General features: G+C 40.4%; 1 long non-coding RNA gene across 4 annotated transcripts; it reads left to right on the top strand.

Moving 5' to 3' along the window:
• The first annotated feature begins 10,344 nt into the window (after window positions 1-10,344).
• LOC118620015 lies at window positions 10,345-22,611 on the top strand. 4 transcript variants are annotated; one of them, XR_004957356.1, is made up of 4 exons: window positions 10,565-10,913; window positions 12,961-13,044; window positions 20,082-20,379; window positions 22,565-22,611. It is a non-coding gene; the product is annotated as an uncharacterized LOC118620015 (long non-coding RNA). The 4 variants fall into 4 exon arrangements; XR_004957358.1 differs by lacking the exons at window positions 10,565-10,913; window positions 22,565-22,611 and adding an exon at window positions 10,345-10,523 and having other exon boundaries at window positions 12,923-13,044; window positions 20,082-21,419; XR_004957357.1 differs by lacking the exon at window positions 22,565-22,611 and having other exon boundaries at window positions 10,559-10,913; window positions 12,923-13,044; window positions 20,082-21,418.
• The last annotated feature ends 1,347 nt before the right edge of the window (window positions 22,612-23,958 follow it).

The raw sequence follows: 23,958 nt of genomic DNA, 5'->3' as shown, positions 1-23,958 counted from the left end.
GTCTCAAGATCTTAATTCAGAGTTAAGATAAATTGTGAAAATTGTGAATTAGGTCAAGTTCAGCGTCTTTTCAGTGTGCTGAGCAGAGATGGATTGCAAGTTCAAGGTTTTGCTTTTTCACATTTAAGTACAATGGCTTTTTTTTAATTACTTTTTTTCTTTATTGATTTTAGAGGGAGAGGAAGAGAGAGATAGAAACATTGATAAGAGAAAACATCAATTGGCCGCCTCCGGCCTGCTCCCCACTGGGGATCGGGCCCACAACCTGGGCATGTGCCCTGACCAGGAATCAAACCAGCGACCTCTTCCGGGCATGGGTTGACACTCAACCACTGAGCCATAGTGGCTTTTGAGAGGAAATGAGAGATGAGATATCATTTCCTTATGACTTGACAAAGCCAGTAAAGCACATTCTGTGACTTTAAGGATTGTTTTTTTGTTTTGTTTTTTATCCTCACCCGAGGACATTTTTCCATTTTTTGTTGAGATAGAGTGGGAGGAAGAGAGAGATAGAAACATCGATATGAAAGGGACACATCGAGTGGTTGCCACCTGCATGACCCAACCAGGGCAGGGGACAAATTGCAACCGAGGTACACACCCTTAGTGGGAACTGAACCCTGGTCTCTCTAGACCGCAGGCCAACGCTCTAACCGCTGAGCCAAATCAGTCAGGGCGATTTTAAGGGTTTTGTTCAAGTGGAATGTTTCTGCAACATACTCTCAAATGTTCAGCAATAACAATAATATGCACATATCATTATTATTATTAATTAGAGAAGTATATGTAGTAAAATGTTAACAACTGATAAATCTAGGTGAAGAAGAAAAATATTAATCATACATTTGAAAGTAAAAATGGGACTGCATCAAACTAAAAAGCTTCTGCACAGCAAAAGAAAACAGCATCAAACCCGGCCAGTGTGGCTCGGTGGATTGAGCGTTGTCCCATGGGTCCCATGGACTGAGAGGTCCCAGTTTGATTCCTGGTCAGGACACATGCCTGGGTTGCGGGCTCAGTCCCTGGTAGGTAGTGTGCAGAAGACAGCTGATTCGTGTTTCTCTCTCACATCAATGTCTCTATCTCTTTTGCCCTCTCTCTCTAAAAATCAATAAAAATATATTTTAAAAAGAAAAGGGAACCCACTGTATGGGCGAACATATTTGCAAATGATACATCAGATAAGGGGTTAATTTTCAAACTATAGAAAATACTCATACAACTCAATAAAAGGAAGACAACCCAATTTAAAAATGGGCTGAGGTGCCCACCTGGTGTGACTCAGTGGTTGAGCATCGACCCATGCACTAAGAGGTCATTGGTTCAATTCCCAGTGAGGGCACATGCCCAAGTTATGGGCCAAATCCCCAGCAGGTGGCATGCGGGAGGCAGTCAGTCTATGTTCTCTCTCATTGATGTTTCTATCTCCCTCTACCTTCCTCTCTCTCTAAAATCAATAAAGAAAAAAATTTTTAATAAAAATGGGCAGAGGATCTGAATAGACACTTTTCCAAAGATGACATAAAAATGGCCAAGAGACATAAAAAAAGTTCAACATCACTAATCATCAGAAGATTCAAATTAAAATGACTATGAGGGCCCTGGCCGGTTTGGCTCAGTGGTTAGAGCGTCGGCCTGCGGTACAGAGAAAATGACTATGAGGTATTACCTCATAGCTGCTAGAATGGCTGCCATCAACAAATCTTCAAACAAGTGTTGGCGAGGGTGTGGAGAAAAGGGGACTCTAGTACACTGCTAGTGGGAATGCAGACTGGTGCAGCCACTATGGAAAACAATGTGGTGTTTCCTCAAAACATTAAAAATGAAACTGCCGTTTGACCCAGTGATCCCACTTCTAAGAATATATCCTAAAAGCCTGAAACACCAATCAGAAAGAATATAATCATTCTTATGTTCATAGCAGCACTATTTACAATAGAAACAACCCAAGTGTCCATCAGTAGATGAGTGGGTAAAAAGCTGTGGTACATGTACACAATGGAACACTATGCAGCTATTAGAAAGAAAGATCTCTTATCCTTTGAGACGACATGGAGGGACCTGGAGAGTATTATGCTAAGCGAAATAAGCCAGTCAGAGAAAGAAAAGTAGCATATGATTTCACTTATTTGTGAAATATAATGAACAAAATAAGCTGATGAACAAAATAAGCTGTCAAACAAAATAGATCCAGAGACATGAAAGTAGGGAACAGGCTGACAAACCTCAGAGGGAGGGGAGGAGGTGGGAAGAGATAAACCAAAGAACTTACATGCATATATGCATAACCAATGGACACAGACAACAGTGTGGTGAAGGTAGAGGCGGGGTGCGGCTGGAGGAGGGTGTCAGTGGGGGAGAAAAAGAGGAAATCTGTAATACTTACAACAATAAAGATAATAATTTTAAAAGTTGGGAGAAAAAAAATCTATGAGCTCAAAACAGTTGATATCTGTGAAACTCCCTAATCAAGGCCCTATGGTCTAATCATTTTTCCAATAAGAGCAAGTTGCACATTAGGTCAGGTTATTCCGCTGCACCTGGGGGGACTCTGGGTTGAGATGTGCTGTGGGATGGGGCAGGAGCCTCTTTCCCTGCAGCCTGACTGCTGTTTAAGAGTGACCCAATTTTTTTTTTTTTTTATCCTCACCTGAGGACATTTTTCCATTTTTTGTTCAGATAGAGTGGGAGGGAGAGAGAGAGAGAGAGAGAGAGAAACATCGACGTGAAAGGGACACATCAAGTGGCTGCCACCCACACGACCCAACCAGGGTCGGGGACAAACTGCAACCAAGGCATGCGACCTCAGCAGGAACCGAACCCGAGTCTCTCTGGACCGCAGGCCAACGCTCTAACTGCTGAGCCAAACTGGCTAGAGCTAAGAGTGGCCCAAATTTTAGCAGAAAATTCCAATTGAGCTCTTGTCAACACAACATTATGGATTATTGTTGTCTCTTTTTCAGAAAACACAAAATATCCATATAATGCACAAAATTACTCCAAATATGAGAAGTCCAAAATAAATACACATAACTTTCTTATTACATTAGTAAAAATTGACCATATATGCACTCCAGCATACATGCTTATAAATAGAATACCCCTGGAAGGGTAAATAGAAGCTGGTAATAGTGTTGCCCCTACAGAAGGAAACTGAGTACTATAAGTTACTATTGTCTTCTTGAGATCTTTGGAACTTTTGTAGCATGTGAATTTGAGACACTTTTAAAAAAAAAAAATCACTAAAAACAAAGAAAAAAATAGTGATCACCACTGGGGAAGAGGTCCATAAAATCAAAGTAAACAAAGTATGGCATGAGCAAAAGTAGATTTACAATTATAATACAAATAAATAATGCTATAATCAAAAGTAATAATAGAAGAATAAACTGTTTCCTGCACTCACAACTGTAAACCTACTTTTGCCAAACCCTGTATAGCTTTTATGGTGATTGAGGCTTATAGTAATTGGGGATGGATAAGGGCCCTTTAAGGAAAGAAATAAAAATTTAGATATGAATATGAATATTTATTTAGAATTTAAAAGTATAAGACATTAAAAATTTCATGGTGGGAGAACAAATATTTCTAAATGTATAACTATTACTTAAAGTGCTGACCTTAATCCTTTCAGGTTGCTCTATAGCAAAATACTGGGTGGTTTATAAACAATAGAAGCTTATTTCTCATGGTTCCAGAGGCTGGGAAGTTCAAGATCATGATGCCACAAGTTTTGGTGAGAGCCCTCTTCCTCATTCATAGCCAGCAGCTTCTGGCCCTGTCTTTACATGGTAGAAGGGGTTGGTGAGCTCTGTGGGTTCTCTTTTACAAGAATGCTAAGCCATTCATAAGGACTCCACCCTCATGACCTAATCACCTCCCAAAGGCCCCATCTCTTAAAACTATCACTTCGGGCCTTAGGATTCCAATATACAGATTTTGGGGAGCAGCGTAAATATTCAGACCATGGCAGTGCCTGACACATCTCTCACTTACTTCTTTATAAGTATTTTTTTGCCTGCATACTCTTTAATAACCTTGGTATAATAATGATTTCAATATATCAACTTTATAGAAAGAATAGGAATATAATTTGGTATTCCCTTAATATGTCTGATCAGTTTTAAAAATTATTATTGATGTTTAGATGCATAAAACATGTGACTTTAGTCACAGACACAACTTCTGTTTGTAGTATAACAACAGATTTGTGGCTGACAAAGATACACTATTTTGTGTGATTTCTATTAAGAGAGCAAGAAAATTGTAATTGTGTTTGTTGAATTAGCAAGTATATTTCTACTTCCATTTTGACCCAGTGTTGATGAAAACCAAATCCTTTGCTGACAGTTTCCCACAGACTAGCTTTCATCGCCATTAATTTTCAGCTTTGTTTCTTTTCTACCACCTATATTTGTGCTGTGCTCCAGGTCATTCACATCCTCATTCAGACTCTAGCTCTGCACTTTGTTCAAGACTCCAGGTGCATTGACTGAGTAGTGTAGGTGCTGCTCTCGCCCCGAGATGGCTAGCTGTTACGTAACTATATGCAGAAGTGACTGCCAGCCTCGTGGCATATAATCCGATAAAACGCACCAAACTGGTCTCCACCTCAACTTCCTTTTAGATGGTTCCCCAAAACTGCCCACGGACTCCAGAAATACCAAATACTACTAGAAGTGTGAAGGAAGAAAGTCTGAACGGAAAGAGGCAGACATATTTACCAATTATAATTTAAACAATTTCTAGAAATGTATACAATTTAATTGCTTTTGAGCAATTGAATGTCAATAGTTATTTCAGTGATCATTCATCCCCAAAGATAATTCTACAGTGGAAGTAGAAGGGAAACATAAGTTCAAAGACAATAGGAACGATGTAAAATTTCTGACTGTTGAAAAAACTCTTGTACTTGCATTTTAAATGGATAATGATGGTATCAAACCTAAATGGTATTTGGGTTATCTTTTTTACTTTTAAAAGTGCTATAAAAAGTTTTAACTTTAAAATACCATAGTTAAAATATGCTTAAAAATACACCCTTTAACTTTTTTAACTTCTCATGGAAATTTTTATATATTAATTTTTAAATGTTTAAGGGGGCATATGATTTTTCAAATTTACTTTAGGTGGTGTATAAACAAAAATGTCTAAGACCAATGCCCTTGACTGTCTAAGCGTTTTTCGTCTACAAGACAATCATCAGTAATCTGGCATCTGGATGACACTAGTTCCCCATACAAATTTTACAGAACCATGAGTTAGTATTTTATGCTCTTTATTAATGGGATTAAAATTTTAGTGGGATAAAATTATCCTTCCTTTAAAAAAATTCTGCATTTCTTTTATTATGCTAATCACAATCCCTGTGTGACATGTAACTCCTAAGGTACAGAGCAGAGACGTTTGTTCATCTTGATACACAGGTATGATCTGGAACACATCACAGTTCCATTTTCTGTTGGATGTCCCCAAAGTGCAGGGTCAAGTTTAGCTCTGAATTTAAACAGTTTCTCTTAGACGAGGTTTCCTAGCACCCTATTATTCCTTAGCCACCTCAGTTGTTGCTTGCATTGAACCCACTTTACTTATCTTAATGATTTTGTGGTTTTATTGTACATATAAGTTAGTGGATTGCTTTCTTTCTTTGACCTTTAACTCATCCACTTGTTAAAAAAAAAATACAAAAACTAATTTAGATAAATTTAGTTTAATTAAGCAAACCATCAAACTGAAACGAATAGAATTGAAATATTCAGGTTAGATGATGGTATTATTGACAACTAGATACAATCATAACATCAAATTAATAGTATAGTTATTAAGTAGAAACTTAATATAAGTAAAAGTATTACATTTTCCTATTCTGATTGATAATTCTACTAATTATGTCGGTTTTGTGACCAAAAATATAGGAATTAGAACTAGGACACATGGGAAAAATTACAGATATTATTAAAAAGAAAACAGTGCCCACCTGAACACATATTATGGATTAAAAATACCAATACTAATAATAGGCCAAAATTATAGTTAGCAGCCCAGTATTAGTAAATGTACAAAAGAAATCATCCTGGGGGGTGGGAGGGAGATAAACCACAGAACTTATATGCATGTGTGCATGAACAATGGACATGGACAACAAAGCTGGGGACAGGGCGGGGAGGGAAGAGGAGGGGAGTATCAGAGGGGGGAAAAAAAGAAACAACTGTAACAGTAATAAATAAATAAATTAATTTTTTTAAAAAAGAAATCATCCTGGAAGTAACTACATTATAAAACAGCAAATGGTATTCAGCTCTAAAATACTTTACAGAGCTACTTAAAATAATTAAATATAACCAATGTTATCTTTATAAATCATTACAGAGACTCTTCCAATTTAAGAAATGAATGCATTTGTGATAAGCCTTCTGTACAGAAATATGTCACATAATAAATTGATTCCCTTTATTTAAATTATTCATTTAAATATGTATTTGTGATAGAAAAAGAATCTACTCAGTGGACTCTATTGAAAACTTAATATAGGAAGAAATTAAGGGACTATTCTTGTGGCATACCAGTGAAAATTCCACAGAAAAATTATAGTCCAAACCTTTAAATTACTTCAGAAATTCTATAAAGTCTCACTGATTCTTTAAAACCACAACAATAACACCACTTTAGATACTCTTATATACCATCATTATGGCACATCCTAGCTCAAAAATCTTAAATTTTCTTATAGAAGATTCAATTTTATTTATATCTTAGTTAACTCTTAGGCCAGTATATAAGCTATTTTAGGCAGGTCAAGGCACTTCCTGCCCGCTGTAGGAAGTGTCTCTCTTCAGGAATCACACAATGCTCCTGAAGAGGTTCTTCTTCAAAAGCATAAATATTCCATTTGCCCTTTTGACCTTGACAAAAAAAATCCACCATGAAAATTTTTATGCCAGAATTATTCCCTTGCAAAAGTAATTTAAAATGTAAATTGTAAAGAGAGTTCCCCACACCTTATTTTACAGTCCTACCTCTTTAGGTCTTTCTCCTATCATTTAAACATGGACCTGTCTCTATTACAGCAATGGTGTGCCTCCTTTTATCCATCTATTGCTGAAAAAGTGTTTTCATAATCAAAATTTCATACTTAAATTTCTGACTCCTCATTGCCCTAGGGAGCTGAAGCTTATTTTACAATTTTCTTTCACCCTCAATTAACCAGGACATAATTGTAGATACTAGAGCCAAAGAATGAACAACACTTATTTGATGTTTACCCTCCTTAGTATAAATTCTTACTGATTGAGAAGTTTAATGAGATTGTTTTTTAACGTTCTTCTCTGTCAAGAGGAGAAAAAGGAAAACCTTCCTCCGCAGTAGTCGAAGCAGCACCCCTCATTGCCGGCCACCCCAGCTGGCAGGGCAGCCTTTGCCAGTCAGACTCATTGGGGGGGGACCACTGCTCAGTAAGTCAAGCTCTCAGCACTATTTCCTTTCTGGAGGTCTCCACGTAGAATTCTTAGGATTATTAATTCTCCACGGCTTTGAAACCTCAGGTTGTTATCTGTTGAGGCATACACCATGGACCAGAGATCATAGGCTCTTGATTCACTTTATGAGTGGAGAGAGACAGATAGATAGATTGTGGCACCTGCTTTTAGATATAATCAAAGAAGACAATATATGGAAAATGTTCCTTATTTTTTCACCTGCTGTCTAAATGCTGACAGTTGACAGTTTGATCTTTCTTGTTATTTTCTCTCTGTATACTATGCTTACATTTTTGTGTTCTTAAGAAACAAAAATTTAAAGAAAGGTCTGATAACATATTAAAAGATGAACAGGCATCTTAAATTTTTAGCAGTTTATTTGAGCAAAAATTAATTTGCAATATTCTTTATAATACATAGGTAGTAGTAAGTAAAATATTTCCCTGAGTTTTGTGAGCCATTATAGGAAATAATTGAACCTAACGATGGGGTGGTAGAAACCTCTTACTTATAGTCAGTATGAAGATCAGAAGCCCAGGTGACAACCTGGATTTGTGTTTGGCATCTGCTAACTCCAGGTAAATTGTGTTAGAATTGAGTTAAATTGTAGGACACTCAATTGTTTGGTATGGGGGGGAAATCCTCACACATTTGGGGACTAGGAGGGTCAGAAGTGAGGTATTCTGTGAGTAGAGTGTAATATTGAGAATGGAGAAGAAGCATAGGAGTTTTTCCCCCCTATCCAGTGTTTAATTTCTGGAACTATATAACCAGAACATTTTATTGATGACAGAAACCCAACTTAAACTAGTTTACTTAAAATGGAAATACATTGTCTTAAATAATTCTGAATGACAAGAGTATTTCTGTTGTTGGGCATGATTTAATTGAGGTTTGAACAATATTATCAAGTTCTCTTCTCTTGGCTGTTTCTTGTTATATGTTGGCACTGTGTTCTCCGTGTTGCAGAGATAATGGTTAATGGTGGTCTCGGAGTTATACCTTTCCATGTTGTGAGTTCCTAAGAAAGAGTAACTTGCCCCACTGAGTTTTGCTTGAGGTGGTTGTACTCCAACTCCAAAGCATGGTCAAAGAATTGCCCAAGTATCAATCACATATCTACTTCTGTTGGCAGAAAACACAAAACCAACTACTGAAGAAGAGGAAAGGAAGTAAAACATGCTACTCAGCCAAAACTGTTAGCATGAGAGGGACCAGAAAGCAAATGATAATCATCATAAAACTCACCAAAATGGCTATAATAGTAGGCGTGTATGTAACAGATCTATAATATTCCTGAGAATGATAGGGCAGGGGTGGGATGCAAAAGCCAGTTTTGGAGTTTCCTCTGCTAAGGAGAATAAATCAACTGGGCCAGGTGCACAATTAGGTAGGCTGAAGGGTAACCCTGTGGTCTGGACTCAATAGTCAGGAGAGCCTCTAAGGGCCTAATGCTTTCCTAGAAGTGTAACAAGTGCTATACCCCCAATCTTTCAAATGTTCCTATCTTTATCTGGAAGTCCAAATGGTTTGTGAGATGTCTGGAATTCTATGGATCCTCTAGAGAGCTCCAGTAGATTTGATGGCATCTAGAAGACCTTGGAATTCTCTGGATGCTGGTCAGCTTAGAAATGCAGTCTAGTTATCCTTAATGATTGTTGGCTGTGTACCCGAGCAGTGGTTCTCAAAGTGTGGACCCCAACCAGCAGCATCAGCAACACATGGGAATTATTGGAAGTATAGATTTTCAGTAGTCCCCAAGACTACTGACGCAGAAACTCTGGGGATGGGGCTTACTATCTGTGTTTAACAAATCCTCCAAGTGATTCGATGTGGCTGACGTTTGAGAGGCACTGATTCAGGTCAGACTGTAAATGAAGTTCACTAGCCAGACTCTTGAAGTATCCTTTATGACGGTTCACGTTATTCATCTGTAAGAAGGAAATGGAGTTGTTATTAAGAATAACTACCGAAGGAGATTTGGATAACTCCAAAACAAGTTCATGAAGAGTTATCATGGCTCGCCCTGGCCGGTGAGGCTCAGAGGATAGAATGTTGGCCTGACCACGAAAGGGTGCTGGGTTTGATTTCTGGTCAAGGGCATGTACCTGGGTTGCAGGTTTGATCCCTGACTGGGTGTGTATGGGAGGAAACCAATTGATGTGCCTCTCACATCAGTGTTTCTCTCTCTTTCTCTCTGTCTTCCTCCCTCCCTCCCCCACTTCCACTCTCTCTAGAGATAAATGGAGAAAATGTCCTCAGATGAAGATTAACAACAACAGCGACAAAAAACAATTATGGCTTTAGTGTAAATTATACTGTTAGATAATCATTTATTCCATAAATAAATAGACTGTATAATTATATGGGCACAAAATGTTTTGGTGGGTTTTTTCTTGACCATCTATTCTATATAAATGGACTGTTGTTTGTATCCAAATTAATAGTTGTTGTAATACATCCTAATTTATATAATGCAAAGTAAAGTTACCATAATTGCATTTTATGAAAAGCACAGCCTGTATGATAATGTTAAAATGATCAATATAATACGAGGGCCTATCGGAATCAGGGAACGGTGGGAGGAAAGGATTACGAAAGAGTACAAGAAAACTTGGGAGTAATGGATCTGTTCATTAACTCATAACTCAAACATACAGTACAAGGAACTGTGACATATAGACTTGGCTAGTTAATGTCTAGCAAGGGAGGCTCACAAGTAAACAAGAAATCTCCATGCAATATGGAAACTGTAGATAAATATTAAGCATGAGATGCTATGCCAGAACATAGGGCATCTCACCCAGTAATGGAAGGGGTGGATAAGAGGGTGGAGTGGGGCTTTCCTGGGGCCAGAAGAGCTCCTGAAACAGCTGGGATGAGTAGAAGCCGTAGAGGGAAGAGTGGGGGCAACAGCCTGGCCTAACTGTGGGGCCCTGCAGTGAGGTTGGGTGCAGAGAGATGGGGCGTGGAGAGGGAATCTGGTGACTGCAGACAGAGAAGTTTCAGTGACTAATGTCGAGGCCAGACTGAACAGAAAATGAAGAGGTGGGCACAAAAGGGGATAGAACATTTTCCCAACGAGCTTGGCTGTGAAGAGGAAGAGAAAGACAGGGCAAGAGGCAGAAGGGTGTGTGTGTTAGGTGGAGTGTCTGGGTTGTCACATGTGTGTGTTCCTAAGATAAGAGAGACTCGAGTTTAAATGCTGCAGGGAAGAAGCCAGTGGCAGGGGTTGGGAGAAGAGCCGTGGAGCGGTGACATTTAAGCAGAGACCTGAAGAAGATGCAGGGTGGCAGGCCACTGCAGGAAGAGCTTTCCAGGCACAACGAAGAGCTGCAGTGACATTTGCTGGCTTTAGTTTCCAAAAGACTTAGAGCCAACAACTCTTGGGTTGATTACGCTTCTGAAGGAATCCACCTACGGACAGCACTCGCCGGGGTATGGGAGGAACACAAGATTTGGTGGAAGGGGTTGCCCATCCCTTGGACAAACGTGTTACCAAAGGTTCCCTGCAGGCAGGCACAGGTAGAGAATTAGATATTGGTTAGTACCAGGGCACTTTACCACGGGTTCTCCACAGCAGCAGCCCTGAGGGGTGAGGAGTTGTCACTGAGAGAATGTCCTATCAGGTGTCATGTTTACTGTCCCCACCTCAAATGTGCACTTCCAGCAATTTTTTTTTTTTTTTTTTGCCTCCACACCTATGCTCAGTGTTCATTCTGTCTGGAACACCCTTCCTGTCCCCTAGAGCTATTCACATTTTTTGGCATCCTCTGAGATCCTATGCAGACACTATCTCCCTGACAAAATTTCCTTTACAATCCCAGCCTGGAGGATGGCTCCTTGCCTTAACCTCCGACAGCAGTTATCAACTGTAGGATTCATTTAGTGATTAATCACCTATGGCTCTGTGATATCTGTCTTCAAGGATTGCATTAACTCTTATATATACTTTCTGGGCTGTACACCTTTTGTGGGGTTCTATGGAAAGTAACTCACCAGGTGATCGATCATAAATTCCTAAAGAGGCAGGTCATTGTGGGTAGTCACACCCCAGGCGCATAACTTTTAGTAAAAGGTTTGTCTTTGCCTTAAGCACATTCTGTCCACTGTTTCTGTGCTTCTAGGTCAGTGGTTCTCAACCTTCCTAAGGCCGCAACCCTTTAATACAGCTCCTCATGTTGTGGTGACCCCCAACCATAAAATTATTTTTGTTGCTACTTCATAACTATAATTTTGCTACTGTTATGTTTTAGGTGACCCCTGTGAACGGGTCATTCGACCCCCAAAGGGGTTGCAACCCACAGGTTGAGAACCGCTGATCTAGGTTAACACAATAAACCTTTAAAATAAACCTAACCATTTTCAAGCAGTCACATAATTGTGTTAACTCTCCTGTAATTCCATCTTTACTTTCTCCCGCCTCCAGGTCATCTTCCTTAAGTTCCATCCTTAACTTCCAATGTATAAAAGGAGCTGCAGAACTGTTGTTCTCCGAAGCATTTGTGATTTTGTTTCCCACAACATGTCCTCAGTTTGGCTTAAATAAATTCTTATAAAATTTTATTTACAGGTTTGGACGTTTCTTCCGCCAACAAATGTGTGTGTATCGTGGTGGTCTGCTGTCTCTCTAGCTTCCCTGTAGGCTTCCCGAAGGCAGGGGCAGACTTCATCATCTTTGGAGCCCCCATAAAACCTGACATAGACCCTCTCACAGAGAAGATGTTTAGATCATATAAACTGATGCACTTTAATTTACTAATCATTAATATTCCATGCTGGCACCCAGAAGATAGTTCTGTTTCCCTTTGAATGATTATTAACATAATGAAAGTATTGTAATTATTTTTTCTTATCATAAACATGTTGTATACATGTTTCCATTCACCGATGCTTCTAAGAACTGATGCAGCTGGGTTTGAAACCGGACAACACATGGGTCCGGGCTGCCTGTCACTACTTGAGCCAATTAAGCAGAGACAAAGTTGACTCGTAGATGAGCATTTGTTCCAATATTACCTGCAGTATGGGACAGTCACCAAATCACCCTGCAAAAAACTGTTCTGCACTCCCTACATTGCCGGTCCACTTATACTGGGTATTACATGGGAAGTAGGCAAAGTGAGTATCAACTGGCAAAACGGTTGCAGAGAGTAATGGGAGCTGGGGAATGTCGGCTGCCTCCAGTGCACCGCCCCCAAGACTCCAAGGTTGTCAGTCTTTCCGTGATGAGGGGCAGTTCTTGGGTAAGGAGAATGGACGGCATTCCAGAGGTAAATGTCCAGGGCATATGGCTCCCAGCCAGGTCAGAGAATGGGCTTTCTTTAATCAGGACAAAGCAACCATGATTAACAGAGCAAGGATGTTCAACATTTCTTATAACTACAACTAGCGCCCCATTATGATTAGTTCGCTATTATTCTGTTATTCTCTCCTGCCCGTTTCAGGTTCTCTGTTGAGCAATTCGATCTTAATTTTTCGGCAGAGGCCAGAGAACTTGGTGGATGAAAGAACAGCTCCTAGAATCAGATGTCCTGGTTTGACTATGAGCTCTGCCTTTGCTAAAATGGTGAGTCTGATAAATGAACTTCTGTACCTCACTTTCTTCATCTGCAAAATGGGGGCTTGCTCCTCACTGATTTGTTGTGGATTCAACGAGTTATACCAGGTGACATCCTTACGTCAGCATTTGGTGCACTTTAAAGCCCTCAGTACCTGCCTGCTAGCTGTTGTTTCTGGGTGAGTAGAAATGTCCAGATGTAAGGTATGAGGTTCTCACACTTCTTCCCACCCCACTTTACCACTAAGGAAACAGAGAGCAGATGGTGAAGCTCGAGTGTCTGGTCTGCCCCTCCACAGGCCAGGCTCAGTCTGAACGCTGCCACTTGGTTCCCGTGTAACTTTAGGCAAAAATGCTCAGCCTCTATGGGGTGCTGTAAAAATCAGGGAGTAGACATCTGTGAAAGTACTTTGTAAACAGCATGCTTGTTTTACCCAAAGCAAGAACTGTGACTGAGGACAGGAAACAAATTTAATTGGTTCTGTTTTTGCAAATCCTACCCTTAGAAAATTCCGTTTAGGAAAAGAGTAACTCTTTGTCTCACTTTGACTGGATTACCCTGATTATTCTATGTGGACTTCAGTTTTCTTTCTTTTTTTTAAAACTAGTGCTGTGGGAAGTCTTCCTGAGCCCACAATATACTTCCTTTTCTCCTTTGTAAATCTGGTTGGTCAACTAAACAAACAACCATAGTCATTCACATCTTTGTGGTTTAAAATCTGTGGCTGTGCTTTGACAAAGGAGCTCTGTATGGGATGGTAATGCGATTAGGATGGTAACTGGCTGGGGAAGTGGGAATACCCAAACCAGGCAACGCCCCCTACAGGTTCCTGAGAGAATGTCAGAGGCGAGTTAAGTGCAGTCTTGGCTTGATTTGCCTAGGTTTGAATCCCAGCTCTACTGTTTATTTTCTGGGCCACTTTGCAAATTATTTCAACTTTGAGTGCCTCTGATTCCACATCTGTAAAATGGGAACAACTTTGGTACATACCTTATAGGATTACTGGGGTATTAAATGAGTTGATATATATAAAATACTTATATACAGCATACTGAGTGCTAAATAAGTATTTACTCTTTTTTTTAAATCCTCACCCAAGGACATTTTTGCATTCCTCTTCAGATAGAGCAGGAAGGAGAGAGGGAGGAAGAGAGAGAGAGAGAGAGAGAGAGAGAGAGAGAGAGAGAGAGATCGAGTGGTTGCCACCCACAAGACCCCAACCTGGGCCGGGGACAAACTGTAACTGAGATCCGTGCCCCTAGTGGGAACCGAACCTGGGTCTCTCTGGTCCGTAGGCCGACACTCTAACCACTGAGCCAAACCAGCCAGGGCAGTGTTTACTCTTAATATATGCCCAGAGTCAATGCCAGCAAAGGCCTGTCTTTCAGTACTAGCTAAGCTTTCCAAAGCTTCCCAATGCCCCCCTGGAAAGCTGTGCTGGGACAGATGGAGGATGACTTTGTCTAGACAGGAAGTTTAGAAGTAATTCTGGCCTAATAGGTTTCTCTTGTTCCCTCCCCTTGTTCTGTAAGGTCACAGCCAAGCCCAGGAAAAGCAGATCCAGAACACAACAATTATGTAGAAAAAGATAGAGTCCCTGTGCTAGTAGGGCCTATCACCTTGGCCTTTCTTTCCAGTGCTGGAGGAGTCTTTCCCAAATAATTTGTACCCTGGCTTATTTTGCCCAGCTGATAGAGGAGAGGAAGGGGGAGGGGAAGAGGAAAAGAGAAGAGTAGTTTACAGAGACAGTTTCTCTCTGGAGTGGGAGATAACCCCTGGTCCCATCTTTTCTCTTCTACCTCTTGGAAAGGAATGTGGTAGCCAGAGAGAGATGGCTGGACCTTCTACCAAGTTTATCTTGCTATCTCAGGTTTGAACTATCTTATCTCATGAGTTGCATGCAAGGAAGAGAATCCAAAGAATGCAAGGTCATTGAGACTGAGGTGGACTGGGTGTTCTCCCTAGAAACAGCGGGCCCCTTGCTCTTTCTCACCTCTCTAACCTCATAGAAGAAAATTAATTCCAAGATCCCAAAGAAGGGAACCTCAAATGCACAGCACCAGGGGGGAAAGCCAGTTACATTGTAGAATAGATTGGCACTTTTTTTTTAACTTTCTTTCTTTTTTTTTTTTATCCTCACCCGAGGACATTTTTCCATTTTTTGTTCAGATAGAGTGGGAGGGAGAGAGAGGAAGAGAGAGAGAGAGAGAGAAACATCGACGTGAAAGGGACACATCGAGTGGCTGCCACTTGCACAACCAACCAGGGCCAGGGACTAACTGCAACCGAGGTACGCGCCCTTAGCGGAAACCGAACCTGGGTCTCTCTGGACCGCAGGCCGACGCTCTAACTGCTGAGCCAAATCGGCCAGGGCACTTTCTTTTTCTTTTTAAACTTATCTTTATTGATGAATGTATTACAGATGTCCCCCTTACTTTCCCCCCATTGAACTCCTCCTCCCCTCTCCCACCCCCTCCTGCCTTCCCCACACTATTGTCTGGGTCCATTGGTTATGCATATATGCATATAAGTTCTTTGGTTTATCTTTTCCTGCCTTCCCTTCCTCCTTCCCTTTGAGGTTCATTAGTCTAACAACCAATTTGTACTTCCTAATTCCTTCATCTTTTTCACCCAACTCCTCTCCCATCTGGCAACCAACAAAACGCTCTCTGTATCTCTGAATCTATGTTCTGCTTGCTCATTTTGTTTGTAGATTCGATTGTTGATAGATATGTATTAATTGCCATTTTATTGTTTATATTATTGTTCTTCTATTCTTCAAAAAGACCCTTCAACATTTCATATAATACTGGTTTGGTGGTGATGAACTCCTTTAGCTTTTTCTTGTCTGGGAAACTCTTGATATGGCCATCGACTCTAAATGATAGTTTTGTAGGATAGAGTAATCTTGGTTGTCAGTTGTTGCTTTCCTCACTTCGAATATCTCTTGCCACTCCTTTCTGGCCTGCAAAATGTCTCAGAAGAAATCAGCTGACAGTCTTATGAGAGCTCCCTTGTAGGTAACTAACTGCTTTTCTCTTGCTCCTTTTAAGATTCTCTCTTTGCCTTTAACCTTTTACATTTTGATGATGTATCTTGGTGTGGACCTCTTTGGATTCATCTTGTTTGGGACTCTCTGTGCTTCCGGACTTGTATGTCTGTTTCCTTCACCAAGTTAGGGAAGCTTTCTGTCATTATTTTTCCAAATAGGTTTTCAATGTCTTGCTCGCTCTCTTCTTCTTCTGGCACCCCCATGATGTGAATGTTGGTATGCTTGAAGATATCAAAGGCTCCTTACACTGTCCACATTTTTTTTGGATTCTTTGTTCTGATTGGGTGTTTTTTGCTTCCTTATATTCTAAGTCAATGGATTGATTCTTAGCTTCATCTACTCTACTATTGATTCCCTGTAAATTATTCTTTATTTCAGTTAGTGCGTCCTCCAGTTCTGACTGGTCCTTTTTTTATGCTCTTGAGGGTCTCACTAAGTTTCTTGACATTCTCACTAAGTTCATTAAGCATCCTTATACCAGTGTTTTGAACTCTGCATCTGTTAGATTGATTATCTCCATTTTGTTTAGTTCTTTTCCTGGAATTTTGTTTTATTCTTTCATTTGGGGCATGCTTCTTTGTCTCCTCATTTTGGCTGCTTCCCTGTGTTTGTTTCTATGTATTAGGTAGAACTTCTATGTCTCCTGGGCTTCCCAGGGTGGCCTATTATATATATAGTAGGCATCCTGTAGGATCCAGTGGCACAGCCTGTCTGGTCATCCCAGCTGGGCCTTTGAGGTGCACCCCTCATGTGGACTGTACACCTTTCTGTTGTAATTGAGTCTTGATTGCTGTTGGTGCATCAATGGGAGGGATTTACTCAGGCTGATCAGCTGCAAGGACTGGCTGTACCCACTGACCACTGACCTCTGACTATCTTGGAGGATCAGCTGTGCAGGGCCCACCACACAGAGCAAGACTTACTTCAGCAGTGCTCTGGTACCCAATGAATCCATTCCTTGAGGTGTTGTTGTGGAGGTGGTTGGGTGGTAGTACTTCAATGTGGTCTGAAGCTGTCTATTGGGTGTGCTGGCTCTGGGGTAAGGTCAGACTTTGCCTGTGTTCTACTTGGGACCATCAGGCATAACCTACAAAGTGATCTGCAGATGGCTGCTTCTTGTGCTGGGCTTGGAGGTGCCCAAGCAAAACCAAGCTGTAAACCAAAGCTGGCTGCTTTTAGTGCCAGGCCTGGGGCCAGTTAGCTAGAGGCATGGGGCTCACTGAGTCCAGGTGCTATTTGTTTGAGAGAATTTAGGAAAATCTGAAGCAAGAGCCAAGCAGGCCAATTCTATGACAAAGCCACTGGAAACAGCTTGAGTGAGCCTGAAAGTTGGGTGGGGCGAACAGTGTGAGCCAGGTTGCTGGAGGCCCAGATACAGCGCATGACCGACTGCCCTGTAGGGGAATGGCTCACCACAGGAACAATGGCCTCCACCAGCATGCTTGTGGGAGAAAGCTGCCCTACAGCTCTTGCCCCAATGACAGACAACTCAGTTCTTCCCTATAGGCCTCTCGTGTCTTTCAGGCTGCCCCTCCCACCCTGGAGCCTGGAGGGGGTGGGTCTAAGTAAGTCCGTGTTCTGGCCCTTTAAGAGAAACTGCCTGAGATTGCAGCAGCCTCAGCCTCCCGCAGCCTCAGTTCCTACTGGTTTTTATAGCCAGAAGTTATGGGGGCTTCTTTTCCTGGTACTGGAACCCCAAGCTGTGGTGCTTGATATGGGGTGGGGACCCCTTGCTCCTCAGGTAGAACCTTCACAGCTGAGGTGTCCTCCTGATTTGTATCGTCCACACGTGGGTGTGGAACCAGCCTGTTGCGCCTCCGCCCCTCCTACCAGTCTCGATGTGGATTCTTCTTTAATTTCATAGTTGTAGGACTTCCATTCAGCTTGATTTCAGGCAGTTCTGAATAATGGTTGTTCTGTAGTTGTAATTTTGATGTGGTTGTGGGAGGAGGCGAGTACTGCATTTACCTATGCCACCATCTTGACCGGAAGTCCCCCTAGATTGGCACTTCTTAAACTTTGCTGTGCCTCAAATGACCTGGTGCTTTTGTTAAAATGCAAGGGTAGGCCTGGGATTCTGCATTTCTAACAGGCTTCCAGGTGATGCCATCACTTCTGACTAAGAATATCTCTTGCACTAACAGGTCTTCTAGATGAATGGTGATCTAGCGTTGTGTCATGCACAGGAACTCCTGCTAAGTCACTACCCTCCAGATAATGTCACCCACCTGTGTGTGCCTGAACTTGGCCAACCTGCTTTTGGGGGATGGAGTGACCAGAAATGTCCTAGTCCTTGATTCTGACCCCAAACTTTGGAAGAGTGAAGAGGGGACAAGAAAGACAACGGTTTTTATCTTGGCCAATCAGTTCTGTAAATGATTTTTCTAGTTTGTTTACAAGCTAGTTGTCTAAAGCCTAATGTGAATATTGTGGCTTTGTGTCATTTCATGAACTTTTAAGGCTTATGCCTTAAATTAGGGCATGTGAAACAAAGTCATTCATTATCTTCAGAGTGACATAATTCCAAATGGCATTTTAGGTAAACTTTTCCTTATGACTACCCAAATCTTATTAGTCCTTCAATTTAGCTGTCATTAATTACACAGAGCTTTACATACAATTTTATTTAACTTTTCCCAAACAAATATTTCACGATAGAGATCATTACCTGCATTTTACAGATGAAGGAATTGAGGCTCAGAGAGGTTAAGTAATTTTCCCATGGTTACCCAGCTATGAAAACACAGAGGCAAGCTAGGAACCTAAATGAATCTAATTTTACTTCTCTCTTTCTGCTACCTTTATGCTGTCCTGTAGATAAAAGAATAATAATTCTAAAATTAAGAAGAATTATTTATTATTTAAAACAAATTCAAATCTTACATGTTTGAATCAACTGACATCCTTCATGTGAATTTATGACAAAGCTAATGAAGCTTAAGTTTCAAGGATTCCTCACTTATAAAAAAGTTCTTTCCAAGGGTCTCTAATTTTTATTCATAATTTTGTATTCTTTCTTCTTAAAAAGGGCTCCCCAAATTAAATATCTTTGGTCTCCACAGAATCTGATCTGCCTCTGTTGCTTTCAGATACATAAATCCTCTTTGACAACATTCCTGATAAGTACTGGTAGTTCAGACTGTGCTTGAATATCTCCAATTAAGAGGAGCTCACCACCCCACAGGGTTTTTGTTTCCTTTCATATAGTTCTAATTCTTCAGATGTTCTTTTTATACTGTGCCAAAATCTACCTCCTGGCAAGATCCACTTACTGACCTTGTTCAGTCCTCTGAAACTACATAAAATAAACCTAATCCTTCTCCATCTAATAGGTCTGAAAGTATCTGAAGGCTGTCTTAGTCAGTATTGTTTCCCAATCATCCTCAATGCTTTTAACTCTGGCTGGTCCCCTTCCTCTGGTCCTTCTTCAAGAGCATTCCAGGTTTGGCTTGCTTGACAGAGATCGAAGCAACCCTCTTTCTAAACTTATTTATTGAAAACTTTGCATTTATCCTGTGGAAATTTCTCATTGCTATTATATTCAGCTCACTGTTGCAGACCAATCATGTTGTGTCCATATTTGTTTCCCAGCCCAGACTTCATAATCCTGGGAGATGCTTCCTGCTTTTTCTGTGGTGATGTCATTCACATCGCATGATGTGTCAGCAGACGGATTTGGCAGGACTTAGCAAAAAGGCTTCCTGGCACATTTCAGATACCATGTACCAAAGGAAGACAGCACTCCTACAGCTGTCCTTGCTTATATACGACCGTGCCTATGCCCCTTGGTGGGTATTACCCCTCCATGATCACACTCTTAATCTAGCTTTTCCCAAGCCACTCATCACATCTGGAAAAAATCTTTATAGGAAGAGCTCACTGAATTGGCTAACTATGCTCCCGCACTGTCTTTTTTTGGTCACCTTTGCCATTTATATTCTTTCTTTGCATGAATTCCTCTCAGCCCTTTGCCTTCTGGTTTATCTTTTTCAGGACCCTCTGTGTCCTGCCCAGAAGTTCGTCATCTCTGGCGGGGTAGGCGCACAGAAGCACCCCAAGCCCAGGCATCTTCTCCAGAGCCCGCCACACTCCGTGATATGCCCTTCGGAGGGAAGCCAAGCGGGGTGTTCCCGCAGGGTTCAGCCTTGCAGCTCTCCTTGCCTTTCCGCTCACCCCACTTTTCCCGCACACCCCACTTTTCCCGCACACGGCTATATGTATACCAAAGAGTCCCTCATGCCTGCCTAGGCCTTTTCCCTTCGTTGGACAATCTCATCACTCAGTCTTTCAGGTAGAAAAATTAGTAAACTTCAGAGTTCAGATTCTTTTGGAGATACGTGGAGACATTTTTTCCCTCCATTACATTAAATCGTTTTCTGTAAGCTTTAGAGCAAATTGCTTTAAAAAATGAAATACACATAGATGCTGAGACCCAAAAGTGCCACTGATGACCTGAGAAGCTATTATTTACTCATGGAAAGCACCTTTCATTCGCTTAAATTGTTCACTACATTTTAAAACTAGGAGAGTAGCAAAATCGAAGACTTAATTCTCATGAAATATAATAAAAACTCTGTGAACTAGAAAGGAAAAGAAATCCTAATTAATTATTAAATGCCCGCTATGGAGATTACCTCATACAATTTTCCTAATAACCTATGTGGTAGGAATGATGATGAAGAATTTACATATAGATCAGGAAATAAGAGCAGTTAAGTAACCAGCCTGGGAGCTAGGATGGAAGCACTTGCTTTCCAGCCTCCCGCACAGCCGAGGCTCATTCTGCTTGACCTCGCTCAGCTATTAGCCAAGCTGCACAAACTCTGTTATTGATGTTCTTAATAAATTTGCATTTTCATAGCCCCACAAGAATCTGGGTAGGCAGGAAGAATATTGGCTTGACAAACCAGGAAAGAATCCTGAACAATTTAAAACAAATGCTGGGTTTCACATTCCTTCTCTCTTCTTTATATCATATTTTTAAATTTGGAATTCACTCTCAGATGAACTGGCTGTTTGTTCCCCTGAGCCCTGTTTGGCTGATATACTTCAACTAAGGATTTGGTGTATCACAAAACAAAGCAGCCTTGGAAGATAATTGATTCTGATTTATTAGAAAGAAGGACTGAAACTAAAACCTAACAACTAAAATCTTTGGCACTCACAGAAATTCTTAGATACCTCATTTTGAGTTGATTCCTTTAGTTATCTTATGGGTGTTAGTGTGACTTTTTTAAATGTCCAAGGGAAACATTTGGACAGTTTAGAACAATAAATTTATAGAGTTTGGGGTTTTAAATTAGCATTCAATTTATTAAAGTCACAATTTTTGCAAACCTTCAAGTCCAGTTTGCAAATCTTCTTGCCAAACTCTAGAAGTATTTGACTAAAATAAGAAAATTACTTTAATCTGATCTTTCATTAATGCTATATTAATCTCAAAATTCACATATAATTTTTTCTAAACAATCTCATATGGGAAATTAATTTAAATTCATTATATATTTCAAACCACATTATTACATTTAATACAATTAATTCTTCCAAGCATTTTAAATGCCTGACATAGCAAATTCATAGCCCTAACATGCAAGTAGCATTTACAAAATTGTTATCAATCTTTGGAGCCAAAAAGAGCTTTGCTTTCTATGAAAAACTGGTACTTTCCTCCTTTCTGATCAGGAGACCTATACAACCAATCATATTTCTTTATTTGCTCTGGTCACTAGGAAGGTTAGAATCAAAATTAAAGCTCAGATAAAACATATCTGTTGACACTATTGATGGTTATATTTGTTTTCTCTTTTTTATTGGCTCTTATTTTTAAATTCCAACTTATTATTTATTATTATTTCACTGTTACATATGACTGAGGTTCTTGTGAAAAGAAAAATGTTATAAATGGAAATAAATAATAAAAGGGTAAGGGATTAAGAAGTACTACTTGGTAGTTACAAAAGAGCTTTAAGGGTGTAAAGTGCCTTATAGGGAATATAGTCAATATTATAATAACTATGTATGGTGCCAGGTGGGCACTAGACTTAAGAGGGGGATCACTTCATAAATTATATAAATGTCTAACCACTATGCTGCACACCTGAAACTAATATAAGATAAAATTGAATGTCAACTATAATTTAAAAACTAAAAAATAAAAATAAATAAGGAAATAGACGTGAATATTATTACTACTAGCTGCCCTCAGAAGAGTTCAGAGAACCCAAAACCATCATGAAAATCAATGCCTGCAGCTGCGGGGGAGAATAACGGTTTATAATATTTGGGGTGCTCCCTTCAGTATACATACCTCTACCTGCACCCCTGGTGAATTTGATAGTCTATGTTTCAGTTCAGACCATTCTAAATACTTGCAAATTTGATAAAGAATAATTCCATTTTGTGCTGACAGGGGAACTTTATTTTTATTTCTTTATTTTTTATCCTCTCCTGAGGACATTTTTCCATTTTTTGTACAGATAGAATGGGAGAGAGAGAGAAAGAAACATCGACGTGAAAGGGACACATCAAGTGGCTACCACCCGCACGACCAACCAGGACCGGGGACAAACTGCAACAGAGGTATGTGCCCTTAGCGGGAACCAAACCCGGGTCTCTCTGGACCGCAGGTTGACGCTCTAACCGCTGAGCCAAACCGGCCAGGGCGGAACTTTATTTTTATAGATCACATATTGAAATTTGAAAGTTCACTGACTCAGTAAATATGTACTGAATGCCTGTGATGGTCTAGGCACTCTTGTGGGCACTTAGGATTATGGGTGTAAGGGACAAGGGGGGTGAATTAAGGAGAGGTGGAGTGTGGGTGGAGAGATAATGACTCATTCCTACTCTAGTGGCAAAAACAATTCTACCTATATAGTACAAAAGGTATCGTATCCCTATATATAAACATATTTTAATGAACTATGAAAAGCACTCATTTAGGTTGGCATTATCATTTCTAAAATAAGGTTTCAAAGCATATTGTACAGAATATATGGCAAAAGACCAAGGACAATATATTGGAGGAAATGTATTAGCAACATATGTGATAAGCAAAGGCTTGATATTATCATATCCGTTCGAATCCTAGACATTATTAAAAAAACAATCCTTTAGTGCTGGCCAGTTTTGCTCAGTGGTTAGAGTTTCGACCTGCGGTCCAGAGAGACCCGGGTTCGGTTCCCACTAAGGGCACGTACCTCGGTTGCAGTTTGTCTCCGGCCCTGGTTGGTCGTGCGGGTGGCGGCCACTCCATGTGTCCCTTTCACGTGCATGTTTCTCTCTCTCTCTCTTTCTCTCTCTCTTCCTCTCTCTCCCTCCCACTCTATCTGAACAAAAAATGGAAAAAAATGTCCTCGGGTAAGAATAAAAACAAGCAAACAAACAACCCTTTAGGAAATGAAAGGGCAAGGGTAGGAGAGGGCAGTTTGCTGCAGTGGGAAATGCACATGTCCGCTAAGCAAATGAAGAGAGCCTCAACCTCTCTGGCAGTCAGGCAAATACGCTCTTTACCCATCAGATCTGCAGTAATTTACAAGGCCAGAAACAATTAATACTGATGAAATTATAGGGACATTAGCGCACTCATGCCAGTGAATATGTGAAATAAAATAACTTTTTTGTATTGTCATCTTACTATATGTATTAAAATTTAGATATTCATACACTTTGTGACAGCGATCCCAATGTTGGAAATCTTTCTACCAAAATAAAAATACTAATATAAAAGAATATTTTGGCAAGTACCAGTATAAAGAAGCATAATACAAATTATTGATGGTAGGGTGTAAACAGTAAACAATTTGAGTGGCTATCTATAGGGATATTTTAGTTGAATGAAATATATTCATGCCCTGGCCGGTTTGACTCA

The sequence above is a fragment of the Molossus molossus genome, unplaced genomic scaffold (genome assembly GCF_014108415.1).
Source record: "Molossus molossus isolate mMolMol1 unplaced genomic scaffold, mMolMol1.p scaffold_m16_p_7, whole genome shotgun sequence".
NCBI classification, from domain to species: Eukaryota; Metazoa; Chordata; class Mammalia; order Chiroptera; family Molossidae; genus Molossus; species Molossus molossus.
The sequence above is the reverse complement of the archived record's forward strand: the minus strand, read 5'-3'. Positions and strand labels throughout refer to the sequence as shown.